Source organism: Electrophorus electricus, chromosome 13, assembly GCF_041902795.1.
Source record: "Electrophorus electricus isolate QZ-2024a chromosome 13, ASM4190279v1, whole genome shotgun sequence".
Lineage (NCBI taxonomy): Eukaryota > Metazoa > Chordata > Actinopteri > Gymnotiformes > Gymnotidae > Electrophorus > Electrophorus electricus.
In genome coordinates, this window is record NC_137509.1 from 21,271,464 (window position 1) to 21,288,072 (window position 16,609).

At 36.0% G+C, this 16,609-nt stretch overlaps 12 pseudogenes; all 12 read left to right on the top strand.

The window, feature by feature from the left end:
- The first annotated feature begins 838 nt into the window (after positions 1–838).
- LOC145649045 (5S ribosomal RNA) lies at positions 839–957 on the top strand (annotated as a pseudogene).
- A 667-nt stretch (positions 958–1,624) lies between these two features.
- LOC145646817 (5S ribosomal RNA) lies at positions 1,625–1,743 on the top strand (annotated as a pseudogene).
- Positions 1,744–2,849: 1,106 nt separating this feature from the next.
- On the top strand, positions 2,850–2,968 carry LOC145646818 (5S ribosomal RNA; annotated as a pseudogene).
- A 3,527-nt stretch (positions 2,969–6,495) lies between these two features.
- Positions 6,496–6,614, top strand: LOC145648760 (5S ribosomal RNA; annotated as a pseudogene).
- A 1,107-nt stretch (positions 6,615–7,721) lies between these two features.
- LOC145646819 (5S ribosomal RNA) lies at positions 7,722–7,840 on the top strand (annotated as a pseudogene).
- A 1,105-nt stretch (positions 7,841–8,945) lies between these two features.
- LOC145646820 (5S ribosomal RNA) lies at positions 8,946–9,064 on the top strand (annotated as a pseudogene).
- Positions 9,065–9,855: 791 nt separating this feature from the next.
- LOC145648412 (5S ribosomal RNA) lies at positions 9,856–9,974 on the top strand (annotated as a pseudogene).
- A 1,219-nt stretch (positions 9,975–11,193) lies between these two features.
- Positions 11,194–11,312, top strand: LOC145646822 (5S ribosomal RNA; annotated as a pseudogene).
- Positions 11,313–12,417: 1,105 nt separating this feature from the next.
- Positions 12,418–12,536, top strand: LOC145648761 (5S ribosomal RNA; annotated as a pseudogene).
- A 1,107-nt stretch (positions 12,537–13,643) lies between these two features.
- Positions 13,644–13,762, top strand: LOC145646823 (5S ribosomal RNA; annotated as a pseudogene).
- Positions 13,763–14,553: 791 nt separating this feature from the next.
- On the top strand, positions 14,554–14,672 carry LOC145648413 (5S ribosomal RNA; annotated as a pseudogene).
- Positions 14,673–15,889: 1,217 nt separating this feature from the next.
- On the top strand, positions 15,890–16,008 carry LOC145646824 (5S ribosomal RNA; annotated as a pseudogene).
- Positions 16,009–16,609: the final 601 nt, after the last annotated feature.

A 16,609-nucleotide genomic window follows, 5' to 3' on the forward strand; every position in this document is an offset into this window, starting at 1 on the left:
TGAAGTGCAGTGATTAATTAAAAAAACTATCTGTTAGCACCTGGGAATAGCAAATGCTGTAAGTTTTTGTTGCATCACTTTACTTTAATCTGCAACTGACAAGCTTGTATGTGAAGTGTACAGATTAAATAGAAATATTTTAGTACCAGGGAATAGCAGGTGCTGTAAGATTGTATTGCATCCCTTTAATTTATGTTCAAGCTATCATGTTCAAATTTGAAGTGCAGTGAATAATTAACTCAGACTATCTGTTAGCACCTGGGAATAGCAGATGCTGTAAGTTTTTTTTGCATCACTTTCATTTACTCTCCAACTCACATGCCTGAATGTGAAGTGCAGTGATTCATCACAAAACTATATGTTAGCACATTGGACTACGAGATGCTGTAAGCTTCTCTTGCATCACTTTAATTTACTGTCAAGATGACATGCTAGGATGTGAAATGCAGTGATTAATTAAAAAAACTATCTGTTAGCACCTGGGAATAGCAGATGCTGTAAGTTTTTGTTGCATCACTTTACTTTAATCTGCAACTGACAAGCTTGTATGTGAAGTGTACAGATTAAATAGAAATATTTTAGTACCAGGGAATAGCAGGTGCTGTAAGATTGTTTGCATCCCTTTAATTTATGTTCAAGCTATCATGTTCAAATTTGAAGTGCAGTGAATAATTAGTGCCTCCGTATACCAGCTCCGTATTGTAAGCTTTTATTGCATCATTTAATTACATTCAAGATAACATTCTAGAATGTCAAGTGCAGGGAGTAATAAAAAAAATTGTCAGATTGGTCTTTGATCATATTTGCTATGATTAGGCAATTTGAGTAAGTGTTTAAGGCTTACGGCCACACCAGCTTGAGAACGCCCAATCTCATCTGACCTTCGAAGCTAAGCAAGTTTGGGCCTGGATAGTACTGAGGTGGGACCCTACCTAGGAATACCAGGTGCTGTAAGCTTTTCTTGCATCACTTTAATTTACTTTCAAGCTGACATGCTCAAATGTGAAGTGCAGTGATTAATAAAAAAAACTATCTGTTAGCACCTGGGAATAGCAGATGCTGTAAGTTTTTTTTGCATCACTTTCATTTACTCTCCAACTCACATGCTTGAATGTGAAGTGCAGTGATTCCTCAAAAATCTATCTGTTAGCACCTTGGACTACGAGATGCTGTAAGCTTCTCTTGCATCACTTTAATTTACTTTCAAGATGACATGCTAGGATGTGAAGTGCAGTGATTAATTAAAAAAAACTATCTGTTAGCACCTGGGAATAGCAGATGCTGTAAGTTTTTGTTGCATCACTTTACTTTAATCTACAACTGACAAGCTTGTATGTGAAGTGTACAGATTAAATAGAAATATTTTAGTACCAGGGAATAGCAGGTGCTGTAAGATTGTTTGCATCCCTTTAATTTATGTTCAATCTATCATGTTCAAATTTGAAGTGCAGTGAATAATTAGTGCCTCAGTATACCAGCTCCGTATTGTAAGCTTTTATTGGATCATTTAATTACATTCAAGATAACATTCTAGAATGTCAAGTGCAGGGATTAATAAAAAAAATTGTCAGATTGGTCTTTGATCATATTTGCTATGATTAGGCAATTTGAGTAAGTGTTTAAGGCTTACGGCCACACCAGCTTGAGAACGCCCAATCTCATCTGACCTTGGAAGCTAAGCAAGTTTGGGCCTGAATAGTACTGAGGTGGGACCCTACCTAGGAATACCAGGTGCTGTAAGCTTTTCTTGCATCACTTTAATTTACTTTCAAGCTGACATGCTCAAATGTGAAGTGCAGTGATTAATAAAAAAAACTATCTGTTAGCACCTGGGAATAGCAGATGCTGTAAGTTTTTTTTGCATCACTTTCATTTACTCTCCAACTCACATGCCTGAATGTGAAGTGCAGTGATTCCTCAAAAATCTATCTGTTAGCACCTTGGACTACGAGATGCTGTAAGCTTCTCTTGCATCACTTTAATTTACTTTCAAGATGACATGCTAGGATGTGAAGTGCAGTGATTAATTAAAAAAACTATCTGTTAGCACCTGGGAATAGCAAATGCTGTAAGTTTTTGTTGCATCACTTTACTTTAATCTGCAACTGACAAGCTTGTATGTGAAGTGTACAGATTAAATAGAAATATTTTAGTACCAGGGAATAGCAGGTGCTGTAAGATTGTATTGCATCCCTTTAATTTATGTTCAAGCTATCATGTTCAAATTTGAAGTGCAGTGAATAATTAACTCAAACTATCTGTTAGCACCTGGGAATAGCAGATGCTGTAAGTTTTTTTTGCATCACTTTCATTTACTCTCCAACTCACATGCCTGAATGTGAAGTGCAGTGATTCATCAAAAAACTATATGTTAGCACATTGGACTACGAGATGCTGTAAGCTTCTCTTGCATCACTTTAATTTACTGTCAAGATGACATGCTAGGATGTGAAATGCAGTGATTAATTAAAAAAAACTATCTGTTAGCACCTGGGAATAGCAGATGCTGTAAGTTTTTGTTGCATCACTTTACTTTAATCTGCAACTGACAAGCTTGTATGTGAAGTGTACAGATTAAATAGAAATATTTTAGTACCAGGGAATAGCAGGTGCTGTAAGATTGTTTGCATCCCTTTAATTTATGTTCAATCTATCATGTTCAAATTTGAAGTGCAGTGAATAATTAGTGCCTCAGTATACCAGCTCCGTATTGTAAGCTTTTATTGCATCATTTAATTACATTCAAGATAACATTCTAGAATGTCAAGTGCAGGGATTAATAAAAAAAATTGTCAGATTGGTCTTTGATCATATTTGCTATGATTAGGCAATTTGAGTAAGAGTTTAAGGCTTACGGCCACACCAGCTTGAGAACGCCCAATCTCATCTGACCTTGGAAGCTAAGCAAGTTTGGGCCTGAATAGTACTGAGGTGGGACCCTACCTAGGAATACCAGGTGCTGTAAGCTTTTCTTGCATCACTTTAATTTACTTTCAAGCTGACATGCTCAAATGTGAAGTGCAGTGATTAATAAAAAAAACTATCTGTTAGCACCTGGGAATAGCAGGTGCTGTAAGATTGTATTGCATCCCTTTAATTTATGTTCAAGCTATCATGTTCAAATTTGAAGTGCAGTGAATAATTAACTCAAACTATCTGTTAGCACCTGGGAATAGCAGATGCTGTAAGTTTTTTTTGCATCACTTTCATTTACTCTCCAACTCACATGCCTGAATGTGAAGTGCAGTGATTCATCAAAAAACTATATGTTAGCACATTGGACTACGAGATGCTGTAAGCTTCTCTTGCATCACTTTAATTTACTGTCAAGATGACATGCTAGGATGTGAAATGCAGTGATTAATTAAAAAAACTATCTGTTAGCACCTGGGAATAGCAGATGCTGTAAGTTTTTGTTGCATCACTTTACTTTAATCTGCAACTGACAAGCTTGTATGTGAAGTGTACAGATTAAATAGAAATATTTTAGTACCAGGGAATAGCAGGTGCTGTAAGATTGTATTGCATCCCTTTAATTTATGTTCAAGCTATCATGTTCAAATTTGAAGTGCAATGAATAATTAACTCAAACTATCTGTTAGCACCTGGGAATAGCAGATGCTGTAAGTTTTTTTTGCATCACTTTCATTTACTCTCCAACTCACATGCCTGAATGTGAAGTGCAGTGATTCATCAAAAAACTATATGTTAGCACATTGGACTACGAGATGCTGTAAGCTTCTCTTGCATCACTTTAATTTACTGTCAAGATGACATGCTAGGATGTGAAGTGCAGTGATTAATTAAAAAAACTATCTGTTAGCACCTGGGAATAGCAAATGCTGTAAGTTTTTGTTGCATCACTTTACTTTAATCTGCAACTGACAAGCTTGTATGTGAAGTGTACAGATTAAATAGAAATATTTTAGTACCAGGGAATAGCAGGTGCTGTACGATTGTATTGCATCCCTTTAATTTATGTTCAAGCTATCATGTTCAAATTTGAAGTGCAGTGAATAATTAACTCAAACTATCTGTTAGCACCTGGGAATAGCAGATGCTGTAAGTTTTTTTTGCATCACTTTCATTTACTCTCCAACTCACATGCCTGAATGTGAAGTGCAGTGATTCATCAAAAAACTATATGTTAGCACATTGGACTACGAGATGCTGTAAGCTTCTCTTGCATCACTTTAATTTACTGTCAAGATGACATGCTAGGATGTGAAATGCAGTGATTAATAAAAAAAACTATCTGTTAGCACCTGGGAATAGCAGATGCTGTAAGATTGTATTGCATCCCTTTAATTTATGTTCAAGCTATCATGTTCAAATTTGAAGTGCAGTGAATAATTAACTCAAACTATCTGTTAGCACCTGGGAATAGCAGATGCTGTAAGTTTTTTTTGCATCACTTTCATTTACTCTCCAACTCACATGCCTGAATGTGAAGTGCAGTGATTCATCAAAAAACTATATGTTAGCACATTGGACTACGAGATGCTGTAAGCTTCTCTTGCATCACTTTAATTTACTGTCAAGATGACATGCTAGGATGTGAAATGCAGTGATTAATTAAAAAAACTATCTGTTAGCACCTGGGAATAGCAGATGCTGTAAGTTTTTGTTGCATCACTTTACTTTAATCTGCAACTGACAAGCTTGTATGTGAAGTGTACAGATTAAATAGAAATATTTTAGTACCAGGGAATAGCAGGTGCTGTAAGATTGTATTGCATCCCTTTAATTTATGTTCAAGCTATCATGTTCAAATTTGAAGTGCAATGAATAATTAACTCAAACTATCTGTTAGCACCTGGGAATAGCAGATGCTGTAAGTTTTTTTTGCATCACTTTCATTTACTCTCCAACTCACATGCCTGAATGTGAAGTGCAGTGATTCATCAAAAAACTATATGTTAGCACATTGGACTACGAGATGCTGTAAGCTTCTCTTGCATCACTTTAATTTACTGTCAAGATGACATGCTAGGATGTGAAGTGCAGTGATTAATTAAAAAAACTATCTGTTAGCACCTGGGAATAGCAAATGCTGTAAGTTTTTGTTGCATCACTTTACTTTAATCTGCAACTGACAAGCTTGTATGTGAAGTGTACAGATTAAATAGAAATATTTTAGTACCAGGGAATAGCAGGTGCTGTACGATTGTATTGCATCCCTTTAATTTATGTTCAAGCTATCATGTTCAAATTTGAAGTGCAGTGAATAATTAACTCAAACTATCTGTTAGCACCTGGGAATAGCAGATGCTGTAAGTTTTTTTTGCATCACTTTCATTTACTCTCCAACTCACATGCCTGAATGTGAAGTGCAGTGATTCATCAAAAAACTATATGTTAGCACATTGGACTACGAGATGCTGTAAGCTTCTCTTGCATCACTTTAATTTACTGTCAAGATGACATGCTAGGATGTGAAATGCAGTGATTAATAAAAAAAACTATCTGTTAGCACCTGGGAATAGCAGATGCTGTAAGTTTTTTTTGCATCACTTTCATTTACTCTCCAACTCACATGCCTGAATGTGAAGTGCAGTGATTCCTCAAAAATCTATCTGTTAGCACCTTGGACTACGAGATGCTGTAAGCTTCTCTTGCATCACTTTAATTTACTTTCAAGATGACATGCTAGGATGTGAAGTGCAGTGATTAATTAAAAAAACTATCTGTTAGCACCTGGGAATAGCAAATGCTGTAAGTTTTTGTTGCATCACTTTACTTTAATCTGCAACTGACAAGCTTGTATGTGAAGTGTACAGATTAAATAGAAATATTTTAGTACCAGGGAATAGCAGGTGCTGTAAGATTGTATTGCATCCCTTTAATTTATGTTCAAGCTATCATGTTCAAATTTGAAGTGCAGTGAATAATTAACTCAGACTATCTGTTAGCACCTGGGAATAGCAGATGCTGTAAGTTTTTTTTGCATCACTTTCATTTACTCTCCAACTCACATGCCTGAATGTGAAGTGCAGTGATTCATCACAAAACTTTATGTTAGCACATTGGACTACGAGATGCTGTAAGCTTCTCTTGCATCACTTTAATTTACTGTCAAGATGACATGCTAGGATGTGAAATGCAGTGATTAATTAAAAAAACTATCTGTTAGCACCTGGGAATAGCAGATGCTGTAAGTTTTTGTTGCATCACTTTACTTTAATCTGCAACTGACAAGCTTGTATGTGAAGTGTACAGATTAAATAGAAATATTTTAGTACCAGGGAATAGCAGGTGCTGTAAGATTGTTTGCATCCCTTTAATTTATGTTCAAGCTATCATGTTCAAATTTGAAGTGCAGTGAATAATTAGTGCCTCCGTATACCAGCTCCGTATTGTAAGCTTTTATTGCATCATTTAATTACATTCAAGATAACATTCTAGAATGTCAAGTGCAGGGATTAATAAAAAAAATTGTCAGATTGGGCTTTGATCATATTTGCTATGATTAGGCAATTTGAGTAAGTGTTTAAGGCTTACGGCCACACCAGCTTGAGAACGCCCAATCTCATCTGACCTTGGAAGCTAAGCAAGTTTGGGCCTGAATAGTACTGAGGTGGCACCCTACCTAGGAATACCAGGTGCTGTAAGCTTTTCTTGCATCACTTTAATTTACTTTCAAGCTGACATGCTCAAATGTGAAGTGCAGTGATTAATAAAAAAAACTATCTGTTAGCACCTGGGAATAGCAGATGCTGTAAGTTTTTTTTGCATCACTTTCATTTACTCTCCAACTCACATGCCTGAATGTGAAGTGCAGTGATTCATCAAAAAACTATATGTTAGCACATTGGACTACGAGATGCTGTAAGCTTCTCTTGCATCACTTTAATTTACTGTCAAGATGACATGCTAGGATGTGAAATGCAGTGATTAATTAAAAAAAACTATCTGTTAGCACCTGGGAATAGCAGATGCTGTAAGTTTTTGTTGCATCACTTTACTTTAATCTGCAACTGACAAGCTTGTATGTGAAGTGTACAGATTAAATAGAAATATTTTAGTACCAGGGAATAGCAGGTGCTGTAAGATTGTATTGCATCCCTTTAATTTATGTTCAAGCTATCATGTTCAAATTTGAAGTGCAGTGAATAATTAACTCAAACTATCTGTTAGCACCTGGGAATAGCAGATGCTGTAAGTTTTTTTTGCATCACTTTCATTTACTCTCCAACTCACATGCCTGAATGTGAAGTGCAGTGATTCATCAAAAAACTATATGTTAGCACATTGGACTACGAGATGCTGTAAGCTTCTCTTGCATCACTTTAATTTACTGTCAAGATGACATGCTAGGATGTGAAATGCAGTGATTAATTAAAAAAAACTATCTGTTAGCACCTGGGAATAGCAGATGCTGTAAGTTTTTGTTGCATCACTTTACTTTAATCTGCAACTGACAAGCTTGTATGTGAAGTGTACAGATTAAATAGAAATATTTTAGTACCAGGGAATAGCAGGTGCTGTAAGATTGTTTGCATCCCTTTAATTTATGTTCAATCTATCATGTTCAAATTTGAAGTGCAGTGAATAATTAGTGCCTCAGTATACCAGCTCCGTATTGTAAGCTTTTATTGCATCATTTAATTACATTCAAGATAACATTCTAGAATGTCAAGTGCAGGGATTAATAAAAAAAATTGTCAGATTGGTCTTTGATCATATTTGCTATGATTAGGCAATTTGAGTAAGTGTTTAAGGCTTACGGCCACACCAGCTTGAGAACGCCCAATCTCATCTGACCTTGGAAGCTAAGCAAGTTTGGGCCTGAATAGTACTGAGGTGGGACCCTACCTAGGAATACCAGGTGCTGTAAGCTTTTCTTGCATCACTTTAATTTACTTTCAAGCTGACATGCTCAAATGTGAAGTGCAGTGATTAATAAAAAAAACTATCTGTTAGCACCTGGGAATAGCAGATGCTGTAAGTTTTTTTTGCATCACTTTCATTTACTCTCCAACTCAAATGCCTGAATGTGAAGTGCAGTGATTCCTCAAAAATCTATCTGTTAGCACCTTGGACTACGAGATGCTGTAAGCTTCTCTTGCATCACTTTAATTTACTTTCAAGATGACATGCTAGGATGTGAAGTGCAGTGATTAATTAAAAAAACTATCTGTTAGCACCTGGGAATAGCAAATGCTGTAAGTTTTTGTTGCATCACTTTACTTTAATCTGCAACTGACAAGCTTGTATGTGAAGTGTACAGATTAAATAGAAATATTTTAGTACCAGGGAATAGCAGGTGCTGTAAGATTGTATTGCATCCCTTTAATTTATGTTCAAGCTATCATGTTCAAATTTGAAGTGCAGTGAATAATTAACTCAGACTATCTGTTAGCACCTGGGAATAGCAGATGCTGTAAGTTTTTTTTGCATCACTTTCATTTACTCTCCAACTCACATGCCTGAATGTGAAGTGCAGTGATTCATCACAAAACTTTATGTTAGCACATTGGACTACGAGATGCTGTAAGCTTCTCTTGCATCACTTTAATTTACTGTCAAGATGACATGCTAGGATGTGAAATGCAGTGATTAATTAAAAAAACTATCTGTTAGCACCTGGGAATAGCAGATGCTGTAAGTTTTTGTTGCATCACTTTACTTTAATCTGCAACTGACAAGCTTGTATGTGAAGTGTACAGATTAAATAGAAATATTTTAGTACCAGGGAATAGCAGGTGCTGTAAGATTGTTTGCATCCCTTTAATTTATGTTCAAGCTATCATGTTCAAATTTGAAGTGCAGTGAATAATTAGTGCCTCCGTATACCAGCTCCGTATTGTAAGCTTTTATTGCATCATTTAATTACATTCAAGATAACATTCTAGAATGTCAAGTGCAGGGATTAATAAAAAAAATTGTCAGATTGGGCTTTGATCATATTTGCTATGATTAGGCAATTTGAGTAAGTGTTTAAGGCTTACGGCCACACCAGCTTGAGAACGCCCAATCTCATCTGACCTTGGAAGCTAAGCAAGTTTGGGCCTGAATAGTACTGAGGTGGGACCCTACCTAGGAATACCAGGTGCTGTAAGCTTTTCTTGCATCACTTTAATTTACTTTCAAGCTGACATGCTCAAATGTGAAGTGCAGTGATTAATAAAAAAAACTATCTGTTAGCACCTGGGAATAGCAGATGCTGTAAGTTTTTTTTGCATCACTTTCATTTACTCTCCAACTCAAATGCCTGAATGTGAAGTGCAGTGATTCCTCAAAAATCTATCTGTTAGCACCTTGGACTACGAGATGCTGTAAGCTTCTCTTGCATCACTTTAATTTACTTTCAAGATGACATGCTAGGATGTGAATTGCAGTGATTAATTAAAAAAACTATCTGTTAGCACCTGGGAATAGCAAATGCTGTAAGTTTTTGTTGCATCACTTTACTTTAATCTGCAACTGACAAGCTTGTATGTGAAGTGTACAGATTAAATAGAAATATTTTAGTACCAGGGAATAGCAGGTGCTGTAAGATTGTATTGCATCCCTTTAATTTATGTTCAAGCTATCATGTTCAAATTTGAAGTGCAGTGAATAATTAACTCAAACTATCTGTTAGCACCTGGGAATAGCAGATGCTGTAATTTTTTTTTGCATCACTTTCATTTACTCTCCAACTCACGTGCCTGAATGTGAAGTGCAGTGATTCATCAAAAAACTGTCTGTTACTTCCTCCGTATACCAGATGTTGTAAGCTTTTATTGCATCATTTAATTTACATTCAAGATAACATTCTAGAATATCAATTGCAGGGATTAATAAAAAAAATTGTCAGATTGGTCTTTGATCATATTTGCTATGATTAGGCAATTTGAGTAAGTGTTTAAGGCTTACGGCCACACCAGTTTGAGAATGCCCAATCTCATCTGACCTTGGAAGCTAAGCAAGTTTGGGCCTGGATAGTACTGAGGTGGGACCCTACCTAGGAATACCAGGTGCTGTAAGCTTTTCTTGCATCACTTTAATTTACTTTCAAGCTGACATGCTCAAATGTGAAGTGCAGTGATTAATAAAAAAAACTATCTGTTAGCACCTGGGAAAAGCAGGTGCTGTAAGATTGTATTGCATCCCTTTAATTTATGTTCAAGCTATCATGTTCAAATTTGAAGTGCAGTGAATAATTAACTCAAACTATCTGTTAGCACCTGGGAATAGCAGATGCTGTAAGTTTTTTTTGCATCACTTTCATTTACTCTCCAACTCACATGCCTGAATGTGAAGTGCAGTGATTCATCAAAAAACTATATGTTAGCACATTGGACTACGAGATGCTGTAAGCTTCTCTTGCATCACTTTAATTTACTGTCAAGATGACATGCTAGGATGTGAAATGCAGTGATTAATTAAAAAAAACTATCTGTTAGCACCTGGGAATAGCAGATGCTGTAAGTTTTTGTTGCATCACTTTACTTTAATCTGCAACTGACAAGCTTGTATGTGAAGTGTACAGATTAAATAGAAATATTTTAGTACCAGGGAATAGCAGGTGCTGTAAGATTGTATTGCATCCCTTTAATTTATGTTCAAGCTATCATGTTCAAATTTGAAGTGCAGTGAATAATTAACTCAAACTATCTGTTAGCACCTGGGAATAGCAGATGCTGTAAGTTTTTTTTGCATCACTTTCATTTACTCTCCAACTCACATGCCTGAATGTGAAGTGCAGTGATTCATCAAAAAACTATATGTTAGCACATTGGACTACGAGATGCTGTAAGCTTCTCTTGCATCACTTTAATTTACTGTCAAGATGACATGCTAGGATGTGAAATGCAGTGATTAATTAAAAAAAACTATCTGTTAGCACCTGGGAATAGCAGATGCTGTAAGTTTTTGTTGCATCACTTTACTTTAATCTGCAACTGACAAGCTTGTATGTGAAGTGTACAGATTAAATAGAAATATTTTAGTACCAGGGAATAGCAGGTGCTGTAAGATTGTTTGCATCCCTTTAATTTATGTTCAATCTATCATGTTCAAATTTGAAGTGCAGTGAATAATTAGTGCCTCAGTATACCAGCTCCGTATTGTAAGCTTTTATTGCATCATTTAATTACATTCAAGATAACATTCTAGAATGTCAAGTGCAGGGATTAATAAAAAAAATTGTCAGATTGGTCTTTGATCATATTTGCTATGATTAGGCAATTTGAGTAAGTGTTTAAGGCTTACGGCCACACCAGCTTGAGAACGCCCAATCTCATCTGACCTTGGAAGCTAAGCAAGTTTGGGCCTGAATAGTACTGAGGTGGGACCCTACCTAGGAATACCAGGTGCTGTAAGCTTTTCTTGCATCACTTTAATTTACTTTCAAGCTGACATGCTCAAATGTGAAGTGCAGTGATTAATAAAAAAAACTATCTGTTAGCACCTGGGAATAGCAGATGCTGTAAGTTTTTTTTGCATCACTTTCATTTACTCTCCAACTCAAATGCCTGAATGTGAAGTGCAGTGATTCCTCAAAAATCTATCTGTTAGCACCTTGGACTACGAGATGCTGTAAGCTTCTCTTGCATCACTTTAATTTACTTTCAAGATGACATGCTAGGATGTGAAGTGCAGTGATTAATTAAAAAAACTATCTGTTAGCACCTGGGAATAGCAAATGCTGTAAGTTTTTGTTGCATCACTTTACTTTAATCTGCAACTGACAAGCTTGTATGTGAAGTGTACAGATTAAATAGAAATATTTTAGTACCAGGGAATAGCAGGTGCTGTAAGATTGTATTGCATCCCTTTAATTTATGTTCAAGCTATCATGTTCAAATTTGAAGTGCAGTGAATAATTAACTCAGACTATCTGTTAGCACCTGGGAATAGCAGATGCTGTAAGTTTTTTTTGCATCACTTTCATTTACTCTCCAACTCACATGCCTGAATGTGAAGTGCAGTGATTCATCACAAAACTTTATGTTAGCACATTGGACTACGAGATGCTGTAAGCTTCTCTTGCATCACTTTAATTTACTGTCAAGATGACATGCTAGGATGTGAAATGCAGTGATTAATTAAAAAAACTATCTGTTAGCACCTGGGAATAGCAGATGCTGTAAGTTTTTGTTGCATCACTTTACTTTAATCTGCAACTGACAAGCTTGTATGTGAAGTGTACAGATTAAATAGAAATATTTTAGTACCAGGGAATAGCAGGTGCTGTAAGATTGTTTGCATCCCTTTAATTTATGTTCAAGCTATCATGTTCAAATTTGAAGTGCAGTGAATAATTAGTGCCTCCGTATACCAGCTCCGTATTGTAAGCTTTTATTGCATCATTTAATTACATTCAAGATAACATTCTAGAATGTCAAGTGCAGGGATTAATAAAAAAAATTGTCAGATTGGGCTTTGATCATATTTGCTATGATTAGGCAATTTGAGTAAGTGTTTAAGGCTTACGGCCACACCAGCTTGAGAACGCCCAATCTCATCTGACCTTGGAAGCTAAGCAAGTTTGGGCCTGAATAGTACTGAGGTGGCACCCTACCTAGGAATACCAGGTGCTGTAAGCTTTTCTTGCATCACTTTAATTTACTTTCAAGCTGACATGCTCAAATGTGAAGTGCAGTGATTAATAAAAAAAACTATCTGTTAGCACCTGGGAATAGCAGATGCTGTAAGTTTTTTTTGCATCACTTTCATTTACTCTCCAACTCACATGCCTGAATGTGAAGTGCAGTGATTCATCAAAAAACTATATGTTAGCACATTGGACTACGAGATGCTGTAAGCTTCTCTTGCATCACTTTAATTTACTGTCAAGATGACATGCTAGGATGTGAAATGCAGTGATTAATTAAAAAAAACTATCTGTTAGCACCTGGGAATAGCAGATGCTGTAAGTTTTTGTTGCATCACTTTACTTTAATCTGCAACTGACAAGCTTGTATGTGAAGTGTACAGATTAAATAGAAATATTTTAGTACCAGGGAATAGCAGGTGCTGTAAGATTGTATTGCATCCCTTTAATTTATGTTCAAGCTATCATGTTCAAATTTGAAGTGCAGTGAATAATTAACTCAAACTATCTGTTAGCACCTGGGAATAGCAGATGCTGTAAGTTTTTTTTGCATCACTTTCATTTACTCTCCAACTCACATGCCTGAATGTGAAGTGCAGTGATTCATCAAAAAACTATATGTTAGCACATTGGACTACGAGATGCTGTAAGCTTCTCTTGCATCACTTTAATTTACTGTCAAGATGACATGCTAGGATGTGAAATGCAGTGATTAATTAAAAAAAACTATCTGTTAGCACCTGGGAATAGCAGATGCTGTAAGTTTTTGTTGCATCACTTTACTTTAATCTGCAACTGACAAGCTTGTATGTGAAGTGTACAGATTAAATAGAAATATTTTAGTACCAGGGAATAGCAGGTGCTGTAAGATTGTTTGCATCCCTTTAATTTATGTTCAATCTATCATGTTCAAATTTGAAGTGCAGTGAATAATTAGTGCCTCAGTATACCAGCTCCGTATTGTAAGCTTTTATTGCATCATTTAATTACATTCAAGATAACATTCTAGAATGTCAAGTGCAGGGATTAATAAAAAAAATTGTCAGATTGGTCTTTGATCATATTTGCTATGATTAGGCAATTTGAGTAAGTGTTTAAGGCTTACGGCCACACCAGCTTGAGAACGCCCAATCTCATCTGACCTTGGAAGCTAAGCAAGTTTGGGCCTGAATAGTACTGAGGTGGGACCCTACCTAGGAATACCAGGTGCTGTAAGCTTTTCTTGCATCACTTTAATTTACTTTCAAGCTGACATGCTCAAATGTGAAGTGCAGTGATTAATAAAAAAAACTATCTGTTAGCACCTGGGAATAGCAGATGCTGTAAGTTTTTTTTGCATCACTTTCATTTACTCTCCAACTCAAATGCCTGAATGTGAAGTGCAGTGATTCCTCAAAAATCTATCTGTTAGCACCTTGGACTACGAGATGCTGTAAGCTTCTCTTGCATCACTTTAATTTACTTTCAAGATGACATGCTAGGATGTGAATTGCAGTGATTAATTAAAAAAACTATCTGTTAGCACCTGGGAATAGCAAATGCTGTAAGTTTTTGTTGCATCACTTTACTTTAATCTGCAACTGACAAGCTTGTATGTGAAGTGTACAGATTAAATAGAAATATTTTAGTACCAGGGAATAGCAGGTGCTGTAAGATTGTATCGCATCCCTTTAATTTATGTTCAAGCTATCATGTTCAAATTTGAAGTGCAGTGAATAATTAACTCAAACTATCTGTTAGCACCTGGGAATAGCAGATGCTGTAATTTTTTTTTGCATCACTTTCATTTACTCTCCAACTCACGTGCCTGAATGTGAAGTGCAGTGATTCATCAAAAAACTGTCTGTTACTTCCTCCGTATACCAGATGTTGTAAGCTTTTATTGCATCATTTAATTTACATTCAAGATAACATTCTAGAATGTCAATTGCAGGGATTAATAAAAAAAATTGTCAAATTGGTCTTTGATCATATTTGCTATGATTAGGCAATTTGAGTAAGTGTTTAAGGCTTACGGCCACACCAGTTTGAGAATGCCCAATCTCATCTGACCTTGGAAGCTAAGCAAGTTTGGGCCTGGATAGTACTGAGGTGGGACCCTACCTAGGAATACCAGGTGCTGTAAGCTTTTCTTGCATCACTTTAATTTACTTTCAAGCTGACATGCTCAAATGTGAAGTGCAGTGATTAATAAAAAAAACTATCTGTTAGCACCTGGGAAAAGCAGGTGCTGTAAGATTGTATTGCATCCCTTTAATTTATGTTCAAGCTATCATGTTCAAATTTGAAGTGCAGTGAATAATTAACTCAAACTATCTGTTAGCACCTGGGAATAGCAGATGCTGTAAGTTTTTTTTGCATCACTTTCATTTACTCTCCAACTCACATGCCTGAATGTGAAGTGCAGTGATTCATCAAAAAACTATATGTTAGCACATTGGACTACGAGATGCTGTAAGCTTCTCTTGCATCACTTTAATTTACAGTCAAGATGACATGCTAGGATGTGAAATGCAGTGATTAATTAAAAAAACTATCTGTTAGCACCTGGGAATAGCAGATGCTGTAAGTTTTTGTTGCATCACTTTACTTTAATCTGCAACTGACAAGCTTGTATGTGAAGTGTACAGATTAAATAGAAATATTTTAGTACCAGGGAATAGCAGGTGCTGTAAGATTGTATTGCATCCCTTTAATTTATGTTCAAGCTATCATGTTCAAATTTGAAGTGCAATGAATAATTAACTCAAACTATCTGTTAGCACCTGGGAATAGCAGATGCTGTAAGTTTTTTTTGCATCACTTTCATTTACTCTCCAACTCACATGCCTGAATGTGAAGTGCAGTGATTCATCAAAAAACTATATGTTAGCACATTGGACTACGAGATGCTGTAAGCTTCTCTTGCATCACTTTAATTTACTGTCAAGATGACATGCTAGGATGTGAAATGCAGTGATTAATTAAAAAAACTATCTGTTAGCACCTGGGAATAGCAGATGCTGTAAGTTTTTGTTGCATCACTTTACTTTAATCTGCAACTGACAAGCTTGTATGTGAAGTGTACAGATTAAATAGAAATATTTTAGTACCAGGGAATAGCAGGTGCTGTAAGATTGTTTGCATCCCTTTAATTTATGTTCAAGCTATCATGTTCAAATTTGAAGTGCAGTGAATAATTAGTGCCTCCGTATACCAGCTCCGTATTGTAAGCTTTTATTGCATCATTTAATTACATTCAAGATAACATTCTAGAATGTCAATTGCAGGGATTAAAAAAAAAAATTGTCAGATTGGTCTTTGATCATATTTGCTATGATTAGGCAATTTGAGTAAGTGTTTAAGGCTTACGGCCACACCAGCTTGAGAACGCCCAATCTCATCTGACCTTGGAAGCTAAGCAAGTTTGGGCCTGAATAGTACTGAGGTGGGACCCTACCTAGGAATACCAGGTGCTGTAAGCTTTTCTTGCATCACTTTAATTTACTTTCAAGCTGACATGCTCAAATGTGAAGTGCAGTGATTAATAAAAAAAACTATCTGTTAGCACCTGGGAATAGCAGATGCTGTAAGTTTTTTTTGCATCACTTTCATTTACTCTCCAACTCACATGCCTGAATGTGAAGTGCAGTGATTCCTCAAAAATCTATCTGTTAGCACCTTGGACTACGAGATGCTGTAAGCTTCTCTTGCATCACTTTAATTTACTTTCAAGATGACATGCTAGGATGTGAAGTGCAGTGATTAATTAAAAAAACTATCTGTTAGCACCTGGGAATAGCAAATGCTGTAAGTTTTTGTTGCATCACTTTACTTTAATCTGCAACTGACAAGCTTGTATGTGAAGTGTACAGATTAAATAGAAATATTTTAGTACCAGGGAATAGCAGGTGCTGTAAGATTGTATTGCATCCCTTTAATTTATGTTCAAGCTATCATGTTCAAATTTGAAGTGCAGTGAATAATTAACTCAAACTATCTGTTAGCACCTGGGAATAGCAGATGCTGTAAGTTTTTTTTGCATCACTTTCATTTACTCTCCAACTCACATGCCTGAATGTGAAG